Source organism: Dromaius novaehollandiae, chromosome 2, assembly GCF_036370855.1.
Source record: "Dromaius novaehollandiae isolate bDroNov1 chromosome 2, bDroNov1.hap1, whole genome shotgun sequence".
Taxonomy (NCBI): Eukaryota; Metazoa; Chordata; class Aves; order Casuariiformes; family Dromaiidae; genus Dromaius; species Dromaius novaehollandiae.
Genome location: NC_088099.1, coordinates 129,380,034 through 129,394,142, shown reverse-complemented (window position 1 = coordinate 129,394,142; position 14,109 = coordinate 129,380,034). Strand labels below are relative to the sequence as shown.

Here is a 14,109-nt window from a genome sequence, read left to right as displayed (position 1 = left end):
TACGTTTAATCTACCTCATAAGGAAAATAACACGTCAAGCTATCATGTGTTAAAACAACACAAGCTTGTTATAATCCTGGCCTTAAACAGCACATGCAAATCCTGACCAACTACTGGCCTTCGCGTGCCCTAAGCACCTTTCAACCACATGAAACTCCCCTACCCCAGAACATAGAGTCTTCAATAATTAACAGTATTCCTCAGATAGAAAACACCATCAAAACAAGCATAGGGAGGTAATGGAAATGATGAAGAAGCTCCTGTAATACAAGGTGGTCCTGGCTCACCACCTGCCTAGTCACTGCCAGCTTTCTAAGCATGATGGCGGGGAGACGTCTCCAGGCATTTCAGACAGCCCTGTATTGCTTGGGATTGACAGAAAAATAAACCCATGGACCATAACGCAGGGGCCTGGCACATACACAGATACACAAATATACTGCCAATGTTTTGAGAACCAACCACGTCAAGAACAGCAAGAACTTCCAGGTTCTGCAGCTGAACAGACCTGCTCAGCTCAGCTTGAAGGGAAGATTTCCCACCACAAATCCTGTGGTTCCGGGAAATGCCCTGCAGCTGTAGTCAGGGCATTCACAGCCTCACACCAGCACAGACCTTGCTGCGGGGTATGAAACACCCACTGCAGCCTCCAGTGAGGCCTGTTACACGACTGTTCCTTAACAACTACAGATCTCGATTCACTTCCTGCCCTGGTAAGCATTCACAGTAAGTCCTTATTTTATTTAAATCTGAAAGCAGAAATACACATTTAACTGACTGATTAAAAGCTAGCTATTGACTTGAGTACATGCAATTTCACGAGTATAAAGCAGCAAAAATTGGAGGAGGAAGAAATACACTATTAATAAAACTGTGATGATAATTAAAGAGAAGTTGTGAGGAGACAGCAATTCCACCTATGGCATGAAGAGCTGGAACTGCCCTCGAGGCTCTGTTTCAGGCACCAGACCTTTCAGTAGCCAGGCTGAGAGAAATCATGACGAAAGCAGGACATTCCAGAGATCATGTGAACACTGCGTGAGACTCAGATAGTGCCCTGAAGTTCAGAAGAGAAATTAAGCTGGGGAATCCCTCCTTTTCTCAGACTTCCCAAATGACACCTGAGAAATGTAAATCAATTTTTTTCCAGAGAAAAGCAAGCATAGCAATTCAAGAATAGCTGTCACACATTCAACAGGTTTTCCCCCTAAACAGTAAAAGTCAGAGGTAAGCATTAAGAGGGCGCATCCCCCTCCAGACACCCCCACCCCCCCACCCCAGCCCAGAAAAGCAAGCAGGAACGGTTATTCTGCAGAGGTATCCCATCTAGTCTTTCCAGCTTAAACACAACTTTATTTTTGCGGGACTCAAGTTTTATCTGTAGCTCACAAATACATAGCTTGACTCTTCTTCCCTTCACACTGACGCTATTCAGTACGAAATCCACTACGTCTGTGGGAAGAGCCTTCGAAGGACATGTTACAACTAACCTCCCACCAACAACATCTAAACTTCATCTTTCTGTATTTAAGGGAATAAAAGTGGTACCATTATTCTAAAATTAGGACCTTCTCCCCATGTTGAAGTTAGCAATTGGTTCTAAACAAACAGTTTTTATTTTATTTGCACTTACAAACTATTAAACCTGCTTCTCAGCAGCATTATCAGTTTGTTCTTAGAATGAGTTACTTGGTTTTTTACTCATCATAAAGTTTCTCTGGAAATCTACCACCTACTGCATTTATTTTCTCCTCTCCCCATGCCTATGTTAAAAAAATCACATCCAATGGCTTAAAGATCTATATGTTAGGCTCTACAGCTGCTGTGCTTTAGGTGCCTGTCCCCCAGAGCAGAATTCAAAATCCAGAGGTAGGCAGCTAGGAAAGTGGAGAGCTAGGTGCTTCTAAGGCAACCTAAAAAAAAATCTCACAAGCCAGAATGAAAGCTGCTTAGTACTCTTCAGTAAGAGTACTAAAAGCAAAAGGATATGGGGCAAGAAACCTACCTACCGAGGCTGATTAGGGTCTGAGTGGGATGTATAAAGTTCTGCTGTTCTCTTGGGATTCAGAAATCAAAACCCTCTGAGTTAGGAGAAATGATCAGGAATCACCTTTTAAAAATTGCAGCTTGATAATCTACTGCCTTGCTCTTGCATAATACTGTGTAATGAACAGCCAGAAATTGGGAGATGGAGATTCAGTTCCCTCTTCTCAAAGGGGTTTCAAGCCTGTATTTTTCACCGTGCAGCACAGGCTCCCAACCCACAGGCTACCTTCTTGCTGAAACTGGACATTTGTAAAGAGGGCAAGATCAACTAACTCTTACAGTCTTTAAAATACAGCCAGTTTAGCTTACACGTAAGTAATTTTAATATTGAGAAGCAAGGGATTGAGATTTGAATCCCTTAGACTAGGGAGGGTAGCAAACCCGTATCTCCCATTTCTGAGCAAAACTCTAAAAGGACAGGTAGAGCCCAAGAGACGAGCACCACCCCAGTTTCTTCATGTGTTTTAAAAAGAAAGCAGCTATTTCGGATCTTTTTTTTTTCAGTTCACTTGGTGTATTAAGCATGTTCAAGGTCTATACATGTTATTAGATGAAGATCTTCAGAGGGTCAGGGTATCTCCACAACTTCAGTGCAGCTTTAGAAAGAAACTAAAAGCACATTTTTCAGAACAGAGCACTTCTGGGCACATGTAGAACCAGAACAGCAGGCATCTAGGAAACTTCCAAGTCAAAAGGGAAGAACCTCCTGAATTTACACATTAAGAGTCTAAGCATACGGACATCCATGGGTCAGGAGCAGCTTAGCCACCTACACTGTTTTTTACGTTCTGCCATAACTCCCCTTACACAAATTAATCTATCCATCTCAAACTTTCTTGGTTAATCATTATTATATATAGTTTTATAGTATACAAAAATTCATAACAGAAGTTTAGATGTTAGGTTGTTCAAAATATTTTTTGGCTCTTGAACCACACTGATAGCTTCCAAGATAAGAGAATAAAACTCAGATTTGCATACGCTAAGCTTTTCCAGGAAACATGACAATCAAAACTGACGCCACTGAGAGCAGAATGAGAAATTAGAAGCTCAAATATTTTACTCCAATAAATCATCCCCTCTAGGGAACTACCTCAGATTAAAAAGCAGCATTCATCCTGCTCCTCTGATCCTTTTATACCTCTCTTTAGGATTTTCTAGAAAGAAGAAAGACAAAGAAATTGGACGGTTCTGTTCATCTAGTATTTTAGAAGCAACAAAAACATAGTATCTGCTCCACCACAGGTCTTCTGAAACAAAAATCTGCAACCAGATCAAGAACAAGAGGATAAGGCTTACTTAGTTTGGCATGGAATAAAAAAAGTACTAACCAAACTGGGAATGAATAAAAACAAAAATGGCAGTAATTACTGAACTGTGCAGAAATAAATATTTTTGTTAATGAAATAGTGGCATCACGATATGTCAGATAATACACAAAAACAGTATTTATTTGCAAGAAAACGTCTTACAAAGACAAATTAGAATAAATGTCTTGCAGAATGAACAATCTTGCGATATCAGGCACTCCCTTTTTCTATTGTGTAAGTTGTTTGGTAGTTGTAGCATACGCCAAAACAGAAACATAATATCCCACTATGGGATTAGTGGTTTGCCTGCAGTGTTGGTAGCAGATTTTTCATTTCAATATAGAGCTGTTTCCACTTGCCCTATCAAAAAAACCCAAGAATAACTAAACAGGAGCTTAACTTCTATTGCTGACTGATGATCAACGCTGATGCCTGAGCTTCAAAAATTCACGTACATTTCAGTCTAATTCTTTCAAATGTTAAATGTAAAATCAAAAAATCAGAAAATTACATGAATAAACTCTTGGACAGTATATGCTAGTAATTATAGTCATTGAGACCTTTCTAGTTCCTACCAGAGGTTGGGAGCTTGAAAAGACAGAGCTGGAAAGAGGTTTCAATTCATTCTTTCTTGTTATCAGTAGCAAAACAATCGTTTCTGCTCTCATTGTGACAGCACATCCTCCTTCACATCCTCTACCAGAAACTCCTCTAAGTTAGAATATACAGAGTGATGTTTTTGCCCAACTATAAAGCAATAGTAAACATGGTATTTTTACAAGACATTCATCTTTCAAGGGAAAAAATAAAACAATGTAAACCCAAAAATAAAACACAAGGGAGGAAAAAAAGAAAAACAGAGGCCACATGAAAGAGGAGATGGAGAGGAAAAAACTGCAGCACAAATCAGTTGCATGAATTTGTGGAGTCTCCTCCACTCCTCAGATGTCACCAAGAAACATGGCATAGAGAGTAAACCTTCCAGCACCGATCCCCAGCATCAGTGAACCCAGTTAATCATCCAGAGTTAATGTAGAAGAAGATAATGTGCATTTTATCTCTTATCAGGGCAGGCCATCTTCCAAACAAGGCCTGTTAAACTGTCAGATTTATTATAAGCCTAACAAATGCAGTTAAAGAATAAATGAGGATTATACCTTCAAAGCTGCTACTCCAGTCTGAAAAGTAGCAAAGAAAAAGGTAAAGTACCGCGTGACAGCCAGCGAGGTAGCAGGGCTTCCACCACTTCCAGGACACCAGCACCTGCAGTGCACAGATATACCTGCTAAACATGGAAGTCGCTTTCTAATTCAGTAATAAAACAGTAACAAACAGGAATACTCCGTTTCCTGAGGGAAAAAAAATTACATTTCAGTGAAAGCCTTAGTTAAAATTTTCTCTAACAGCCCAATTTACCAACCTAAACACCTCGTATTGCTGAGGTTAATTATAAACTCAAACTTACGTCCATTATAGTTCATACTTCTTACCATGAAGTTCTCATGATTAGAAGCTTTCAGGCTCAGTTTCAAAATTACTGATGTACCTTACGTACAACTGATTCTGCTACGAGCCAGAGCAAAGGTGGAAATCACGGGCAACTTCTGATTCTTCAAACTTTTTGCCCTGCTTATGAGCTCTTGTTCACTGGGTCCATTTCTGAATGTGAAAACAGTTAATGTGGAGAGGTGTCGCAGCCTTCGGCTCGCCTGGAGAAGGCGAGGATGGCATGCACTTGGCAGTGACTTGCTCACTACATTACTACTTTTAGTGCAGATGAAACTGCTCAAAACGTTTACCACTTCGCAACAGCCACGTGGTATAAAGTGAAAATATGGAACATAATTCCAATGAGGAAGGTGGTAGCAATAAGTTGCAAAACTCTGAAGTCACCTTCAAAAGGACTTGTATTAAAATCTCATGTGCACCCTGGTCTTTCTGTCAGTAGCCTTTTCGATCTCAAAATAACACTAGTTACTTAGAGGATACAACTTCTTTTGAAGAAGAGACCATTAAGGATATCATTAAAATAAGATTTATGGTAATAATTACTAAATTCTACTTTACACTTGAACTCTACAAGCCAGAACTAAGAAAAGGAGTATAATTTATTAGATAACGTAATTGAGCCTATATATAAAAGAAGAGCAAACTGGCTCCAGCACATACTACTCATATTTTTGCTCACAGCCTGCAAAAAGCTGTAACAGCCTACGAACAAATGTTTAAGCTGAAGGCTCCTTCCTCGAGGATCTCTTTCCTCCGACTTCCGTGTAATGGCTTTAGAGTGGTGCATTGGACAGGAACAAGAAGACACTCCATTTTCAGACTGAAACCCAATAATGCTCATGAATTTTTTAGCTGAAAGACACTTCAAGATGCCACTGGCAGGCCGTCTGATAAACACATTAGGCTGCAAATGGGCAGCAGCTCTTTAACACATGCTGCAACAATCTAATAAGCGGCTAATATTAATGTTCAGTGTTACAGGCTGGTATTTAATAGCACTTTCTTTAAAACCCACCTAAATCCAGAAAGATAAATAGTTATTTTTTTCTTTCCCCCAGATACTCAAAACCACAGGTCTGACAGGCCCACAACTCTGCTGCAGACTTCACAAAAAACCTCCAGCCTGACATCGGTGCTGTAAGATGGCTCCTACTTTCTGTATTCCCATAGGCTAAATCTGTTAATATAGCCAGTCACTGAGCTGCTTACGGATTAGACTACGTCAACCAGCTCTAATATGCCCAGGAATAGCAAGACTAGGCTTTAATAGGAAAGCAGGGAAGAAATACCATAGGAAGAAAGTACCGGTTTTCTGCGTAATGTAAGTTTTGCTCCGTTCACGCCTTTTCACTTTTAAAGTGGCAAAAGACTGTTTTCACCAAAACATTAAATTTCTCAGAAAGGAGACATGCAGTACAACTGACAAAAATTGCTCACAACTCTGCATCATAATTTTAGGACTGGGATCCTGTCTAACTCTCTTTACCAACAACTATTTCAGATTCTTATTACTCAATGACAGAAGAAATGCAGCTTAATACCACTAAAGTTCCCATAAAAACACCCAAAAACCCAACAAACCACCAAAACATTATTTGTGTATATGCCAGTCACTCTGACATCCTTCTGTTTGTGGTGGCTTGGTAAGTTTAAAAAAAGAAAAGCAAAGAACACAAAAATCATCATAAAACCATTCAACCTTCTAGGTTGCATTTGAAGGGTATCAAACAATGGCTGCAGAAAATATATGCCTGCAAACGTTTTCAGTGGAAAAGGAGGAGTCCAAACTCCTACGTAAGATGTTTATTTAAGCTAGAAATTTTCTTCTAGTTCACAACTATTAATATTTTTACTTATCAGACTGATTTAGAAGCATAGTATTTTAAATTACTACAATCTGAAGCAGGTCTTTGTGAATAGCAAAGTTGACAAATGAAGCAAACCTACCAATACATAGGATAATATTATAAAACTTGTGTTTCAATAGACTTCATTTCAAGTTCATGGTAACTATTTTAACAGTGAATTAAGCATACTTTAAATATTTTAACTGCTACTGAACGCTCTCTGTCAATCTCAGGTTCAAAACTGTCTTTGTCCACTTATATATTTTTTTCTCTACAACATTCCAAACCCTGATCGCCCCCCCCCCAAAAAAAACAACCCAGAAAGGGATATAAACAGACTATATAGGGGCAAACAGTGAAATAACTGCTGTCACAAGTGTAATGCACCACGCAAAATTCAGATTGAGGAACATTTCTTTAATCTCATAAATATTACTGATATCAGTGTATCCATTACTTGCAATACCAGTAAGTTTATATAGTTCAGTGTGGTTTTTAAGATGCCTACCTCCAATTAATAGGCAGAAAAATACAACTGATCACATCAGACAAAGGTATTTATGCATCTCTGTATCATGGGCATGCCTACATTAGGATTTAACTTATGCCAACTGCCTGTCAACTAAGTCAGCTAACATGCACATAAAAATAAAGTCCTGTTTACTTTAGACAAAACACATTCCATTAACAAGAAGATCAGAGAAGTAAGTTCTACACAGGTAAAAAGCAGAGGGCAAGACAGAGAGAAAAAAATGTCATTTCCGTATCAGTTTATCCAATGACATATAGCATTACTGAATCTATTATATTTGAATCTTGGAGCTCCATCATTTACCAACCTCAGTTTCAATTACTGCACACAGCTAGAGAGGTATCAGTCCTCCTGGCCACTAGGATCATGCTAGCGTGGCATTGCACGGCTGTATTACTCAAAATCGCCCACCCAGATGCTATGCTAACAATAGCCAAAGCTTGTGCTGAACTAGCGCCATATACTCTGCATACCACCTTTCATAGCTCTAAATTGCTCATCAAAATCATGTTCCTCAGTCCAAGAGTAATTCTGTTACTCCAAATACAAAATCTTACCGACTCTTTCTCCGCAGCGTGGAAGGCCCAGCTCTCTGCATCTTCTCTGTATCTAATCATGAATCAAACCCATGGTTCAGATTTTCACTTAGCTACAGCCCTAAGAGGGTTTGTTTTTCTCTTCTCCCCAGTCACCTATTACGAGGAAGCACAGTGAAACTTCTTGACTTTAAGACATCTGCCTTTTGTCAGATTTGGCTGAAGTTGGCCAGTGGCTTCAAAAGTTATCAAGAGGTGGAAAATCACACAAGTACACATGCAGAGAGATTCCCTAAGTCTCAGGCACCTAGGAAGCCCCACTTAAAAATAAAGTGCCAATTCAATGTCCAGGGGGATCCTAGTACATATTTTAACATTTTTATGATGGTGAATTAATAACCTAACAGATGCATACCTACAAGATACATGTACATGCTCACACACTTCCTTCTAAAATATTTACTGAGATGCTCTCATAAGTATGCATTTAACCTAACAGCTAAAACAAAGAAGTTTCAATTCCAGAATCAAGAATTCTAGCATCTTTATTCCAGAAAGTTTCAACTTAAGAATAGAATGAAGTCAAGCATATCTATATTCAAGTTAAATAAATCTATGTACTGAGATCTACAAAGAGGCAGAGCCATAGCAATGTTAACTGCTCCCTATGAGGTGAATTCAGCTTCACTTAAACATCGTCGTTTCACTCAGAAATGTAGCTGGTACCTATATGAGGTTCAGAAATCTTGTGCCACATCTTAAAATTATATACCCAAGATGTTTTCAGTAGGGTCCCTGGCTTACCCTCTTCTTTCAAGATATGACACCCGTTGTCTCCACCTTTACCGTGCAGAGAGAGGACCTGACCAGGGAAATCCAGCGTCCTCCTGCGGGCGCTCACCGCAGCCCTGCTCTCGGAGAGGGCTCTGACGACAGGGACTTAGCCCAGGAGGACACTGCTGTGGGGGAGAACAGCCCTAGGTTCCTCTCCCTATTCCCAGCACACATTTTATCCAAAGCAAAGTGCGTAAGCAGGCAGATCCCCCAGCAGATACTTCCCAAATCACCCCCATATCCGTACCACCCATTTACAGTGGAGAAGCAGCACATGAAGGCAAAAGAACAAACGAGTTAACGTGTGCATTTTGAGGGAACAGCAAGATGCACAAAAGCTGCGAAGGAAAGATTTTAAAGGAAAACCTAAGTCATTTGCTTTATTTAGTCAGTTGCCAAGGAATAAAAACTTGTGGCTATAAGCTTTGTATTTATAGGAATATAGACTATTCACAAATAAAACAAATGTAAGAATCGCTGTATAAATCAAATTAAAGCAACATTTAGCTAGTGACTTGTCTGTCGCAGAGGCCAATTGAAGATGTTTCAGGAAAAAGTATAAGAGCAACTAAATAGCGATCCTTCCTTCCATAGGTTTCTATTTCCGACCACCAGCAGTTCAAGAACCACCTTAGCCACAGTAGTCTTTCCCTCCCTGTCCCTCCAAACCTATTTTCAAACGTGTCTAATTTCTTCATAAATCCATATATCCCTTTGGCCTCCACAACACTTACAGGCAATACCCTGTAAGCTTTGCTACAGCACCCCTACCAGCAGAAATGACATTTCTGAAAAAACTGCAGAGCTCTAAGGGGACATTATGACCCAACTGAAATGCACTGGAATTTTATCACTGACTTCACTGTAGCTTGGGTTTTCCTCCTAGACTATTAGATAGAGACGTCAAACTGTTATTTCTTTCTTTTGTATGAGATAAATCACTCCACGAGCCTGTGTCACAACTATGCTTGTATCCTGCAGCCCAAGAAAAACATGGGTATTCTACTATTAAAGCTGACTGTTCACCGTCATCCATTTTACTCTCTTCGTAAAAATAAACCAAAACTAATTGGTGTTGATAATGCAAAACATTTATGGTAAGGAAGAGTGACAACTGCCAAGAAAGAACCAGCGTATATTCCATGTATTTTGAATCTTGGAAAATAATTAAATATACTAGAGAAGCACTGAAATCCACTGGAGAAGCAAAGAAATACCCACTAAGTTCATAGAAGCAGCTGACCAGAAGCCTGCAATACACAGCCCGGTAGTGAAAAATAATGATTTAAAACTATTCGGACTGAACACTTGGTGAAACTTAAGGAAAAGTAACAAAAATAATTTTACTACCAGGCAGTTTTAATAGAATTTTTTTTACTAGACTCTTGTATTAGATGGTTGCTTAATCACAACAGCCTATGCTATCTGGAATGAAAAACCAGAGCACTACAACATGTTGATGTATTTTTTGTCTGGGGGCAGCACGCATAAGGAGAAAATGAAATGGGAATAGCAAAGGGGAGACTCGGGTACAACACATATTGCAAAGTAAATACATGTATCATAAACTTGTGGTTAGTTTCCTCGTTTAGGATCTTCATCACATCCCTGACATTCGCCTTGTGTTGCACCTCCAGGTGCTGTATCCGCCCATTTCCAACACCCCACTGTATAACTCAAACTATCAGGTAGCCAGCCACAGGGTGGACCACGGACTCACGGACTTGAGCGTAGCCCATTTCTGAAAGAAGGATTTTCAAATCCCCCCCCCTCACCTGCAGAGACCAAAACTTTACCTCCTAATTTTCAGTCCATCTCAGCCATTTTTCCAGGCCAGCCACAGCTGCACGCACGTGACTAAGAAAAGCTAACGGAGAAGTCAGGCAGCAGGACAACACCATCGGGATCTGCTCACAGGTACCCTAATTCTCCATCTCCACAGGTTCGTTTGCCTCCCTGAGGTCAGGCAGCATGGCTTGCAGAGCCTGTCCTGAGCCCCCGCCCACACCAGCCCTTACCCTTCAGGGGTTATTTTGTAGCAGCATCCTAATAAATTTATTTACTTTATTAAAGAAGTAGATTCTGATAATCAGTGCTGTTGTCACACCTTTCCTCATTTTTTTTCCCTGTTACTAATATAAGTAAATATGTAAAATGATGCCAAAAAAATAGCCAGCCAATTGACTTGATAATGGCATTTGCTATTAGTTATCGCAGCTGGAACGCTGAAGTAGGATTCTCAGATTAGTCATCTAGTATAGACATCCTAAGAAGGATTGCTTTTTAAAATACGGTATATTTTGCAATGCAGCCACGCGTTCCTTCCACGCACACGGAATTTACCTTACAGAGATGACAAAAAAAAATTGCAAGTACCAACTTCTGAATATTACCAGTGTAACCTTTTTGACTACACTAGCACTAAATTTTTTAAGTGTGGGCAAGGGATAAAATAAAATTACCCTGGTCAAAGATAACGCCGGCAGCTTCATGTAAGCTACACAGAACACCATGAGAAATTACTTATGAAATAAAATACTGCAGTTTGAGAGCCACGTGAGAAGCACTGCCTGTTTTTGCCTTAACGTGTCCAAAAATGCACGAGGCAAATGATACCAGAACGATTACTCGCCAGGGACAAGCAGTAAAAGCCAGTTTTCTAGAAAATGCGGGAGCCAGCCTTTCAGCGAGCTCTGCGTGGCCCCCGCTATCACGTTCCATCTTCCGAAGCGAAACGAGGGAGCAGAACACAACAAGCAGGCAGGAAGTTTCATTGTTCTTGCGGCTCCTACAGCAGCGAACGTGACCGGCTCAGCCGCCTCCCGGCAGCGCTGCTGCGCGCCGCGGGCCCGGGCGCCCGGACCTAGGTATGCCGCAATTAAAATAATCAAACCGAAACGAAAGGGAACAAGCAAATAAATAGCGCTGGCTTGTTTACATTTATGTCTGTGGCCTCGCAGTGTGAAATAAGGTATCTTCAAACACATACTACGGTAATTTCAAATCTTCCTTCCCCCTTCTGTCTCAGAGTAGCCTGAGTTTTTCAAAGTCCTAAATAAAATAAACTGAGGCATTTCCTGCATGTATTTAATTAATTATTAAACAGATTCTGAGCATTATAGTCACCACCACTTTTTAACGTGTATCCGGGAAAACACACTTTTAGCAAACTGCCAGCACGCTGCAGTAACGACCTGTTATACCTATCTTTGCGATCCTGCCCTTAACTCAGTAGGATAAATCCTAGAGAAGTTTGATTGATTCTCCTAAGCAAATCCAAACATTTCGTCCTGTCCTTTTTTTGTGGTACAGGATTACTGTTATTGCTACAAGGTAAAGAACAGTATTGGGCTTAACGCTGTGTATAGCAGAAAAACAAAAACCCCAAGCCTTCAAGAACTTCCCCAGCAGGCACCACCGCATACTAACTTCATCCACTAGACTTCCCATACCATCTAACCTTTTTCTGGGGGTTATTATTATTTAATTAATCTGCAGTTTTAAATATTGCCGACCCAAGGTTAAAAGAAAGGTAAATACTGGCAAGATATTTAATGACATCAGCACGCATAACCATTAGATAGATACGAGGTCTGAAGATTAACTGAATGTCATTCTGTTTACAGGATCGCATACTTGTAAAGAAAACTATTAAGATCAGAGAATTGAAAAAGTTATATAACAACTGCAAATGTTTCAGTGTGTTTTGTCTACCTAAGGTCTTGGTCAGAAAGAGAAAGCTTTATTACAAAAAATTCTCAGTCTGACTTACTCTGCACATTTCCATGTACATAAAAATTACCAAACACTGAATAGTTATTACTGTAATGAGAAAGACACTCTTGGGCTCCACCTCCTCTTGACAGTGGGAAAATATAGCTGGGTTTGTGTATTATTCTGGATGCCAGAAAACCTGCTTACAAAAATATTTCCTGTGCATAAGATATATTTAGCCCCTAAACCCATAAAACTGTCACAGGCAACCACAAGTACACCTGTAGCCATTAAAAAAAGGGCAGGGGGACTATACAGACTTGCGAATCAAATTTATATTACCTCTTTGTATTTGTTACAAGAACATATTTTAACTGTCTTGCTGAAAAAAACCTAGTTGTCCCATCCCGTCCCCATCCCCCCCAAACCAGCCTCTCCTGCCCCTGCCCCGAGCAAGCCCAGGCACCCCCGGAGCAGGCGCAGGAGCACACGGACCTGCAGAAAGGCAACACCAGCCACAGCGAAGTCCCAGCGGCTCAGAAACACACCTTGTCGTCGTCCACAGCCTTTGCAGTTCAAGACAGATCTCACTACTTTTTCTGCGTCTTCAGATCAAGATGTAGATAAATTCCCCATCCATCACACTTGCTTCTTATTAAAAACAGGGGGCGGGAGGAGAAAAAAAAAAAAGGACAATAACCAGTAAATTTATTGCTTTAAAAATACCAGCTCTCCGTTATCCCAAGCCAATGTTATGTCTTGATGTAAACCAAAGCACATGCTGAGTGAGGACGTGCGCACACAGCAGCTTATCATCTCTGTCATCTGCTTCTAATGACAGCTGACAAACTAGCCGCACTAATCCTTTCCTAACTGCTGATCAGGGAGATCCCCCTTTGACAATCCAGCATGGTGGAGCACTCGAAAATTCCTCCTGCTTCTGCTCTGCTGCTGCTCTAAAAAGCAGTTTCCTTTTCATTGAGATAATAGCCTTTTCTGCAGTCACGTGGCCCCCAAGCTACATTAGCAGAGCTTCATGATAACTGACGGAGAAACTCCCCTCCCTCCGCTCTTGTTTGCCAGCGTAAGACTCCGAAAGAAACCCCAAACACTCCAAATCGTTTTGTATCTTCCTCTGCCACAAAGCAAACTGTACTGGTTTGACGTGGAAGAGGGCAAGAGGCACTCCTCCTTACTTCTTGCACCAAAATCAACACACAGTTTTTCAGGCACTGGCCTCTGCCTTCACTGGGGCACACACACCAGTCATAAACATGTCATATGACGCTAAACTGAATATTAAGCATGGTATCTGGCAGGCTAGATTTACTTTTCCCCCAGAGGACTTTAATTTTTGCCTGTAATTTTTGTTCTGCTGCAATAAATACTCTCCTCTCAGCAACACTCCACGGATTAACTCCTCCCAGCACAGAACTCGCATGCAAATACTGGAGGGGACAAATGAACAATCTGCGCCACAACTTCCAGCCTGAGTCCTTTTTTTTTTTAAAGTAACATCATTTATCTTGCTCTAACTCAACACCCTGATAAACATCCTAAGCATTTTTTTAACCCTACTGTCCAGTGGGAAAACCTACCTAAACTTCCCAGGCTTCCTGAGAGCAGGGTGTCAAGTCCCGGGCAGGTTTGCACACTACTGTTCAGACCTTTCCTCGTTGTAAAAGGTATAACATACACTCAGACACACTGCTTTGTCCTACCACGACTGAAGTATTTCACAGACTGAAAACAGAACAACCCCTTTTTTCCTCCACCAGCAT

At 40.7% G+C, this 14,109-nt stretch overlaps 1 protein-coding gene across 7 annotated transcripts in view; it reads right to left on the bottom strand.

Moving 5' to 3' along the window:
• NCOA2 (nuclear receptor coactivator 2) overlaps nt 1–14,109 on the bottom strand; it is a 192,131-nt gene that overhangs the window by 78,864 nt on the left and 99,158 nt on the right. The window contains exon 4 of one of the 7 annotated variants that reach the window (XM_064507415.1): nt 12,824–12,979. The exons of 3 other annotated variants lie outside the window; for them this stretch is intronic. The gene's annotated coding sequence lies outside the window, so the exon portion shown is untranslated. Of the gene's footprint in view, nt 1–4,513; nt 4,591–12,823; nt 12,980–14,109 lie in introns of those variants that run through there. 3 more of the 7 variants (XM_064507413.1, XM_064507414.1, XM_064507418.1) reach the window with 3 other exon arrangements.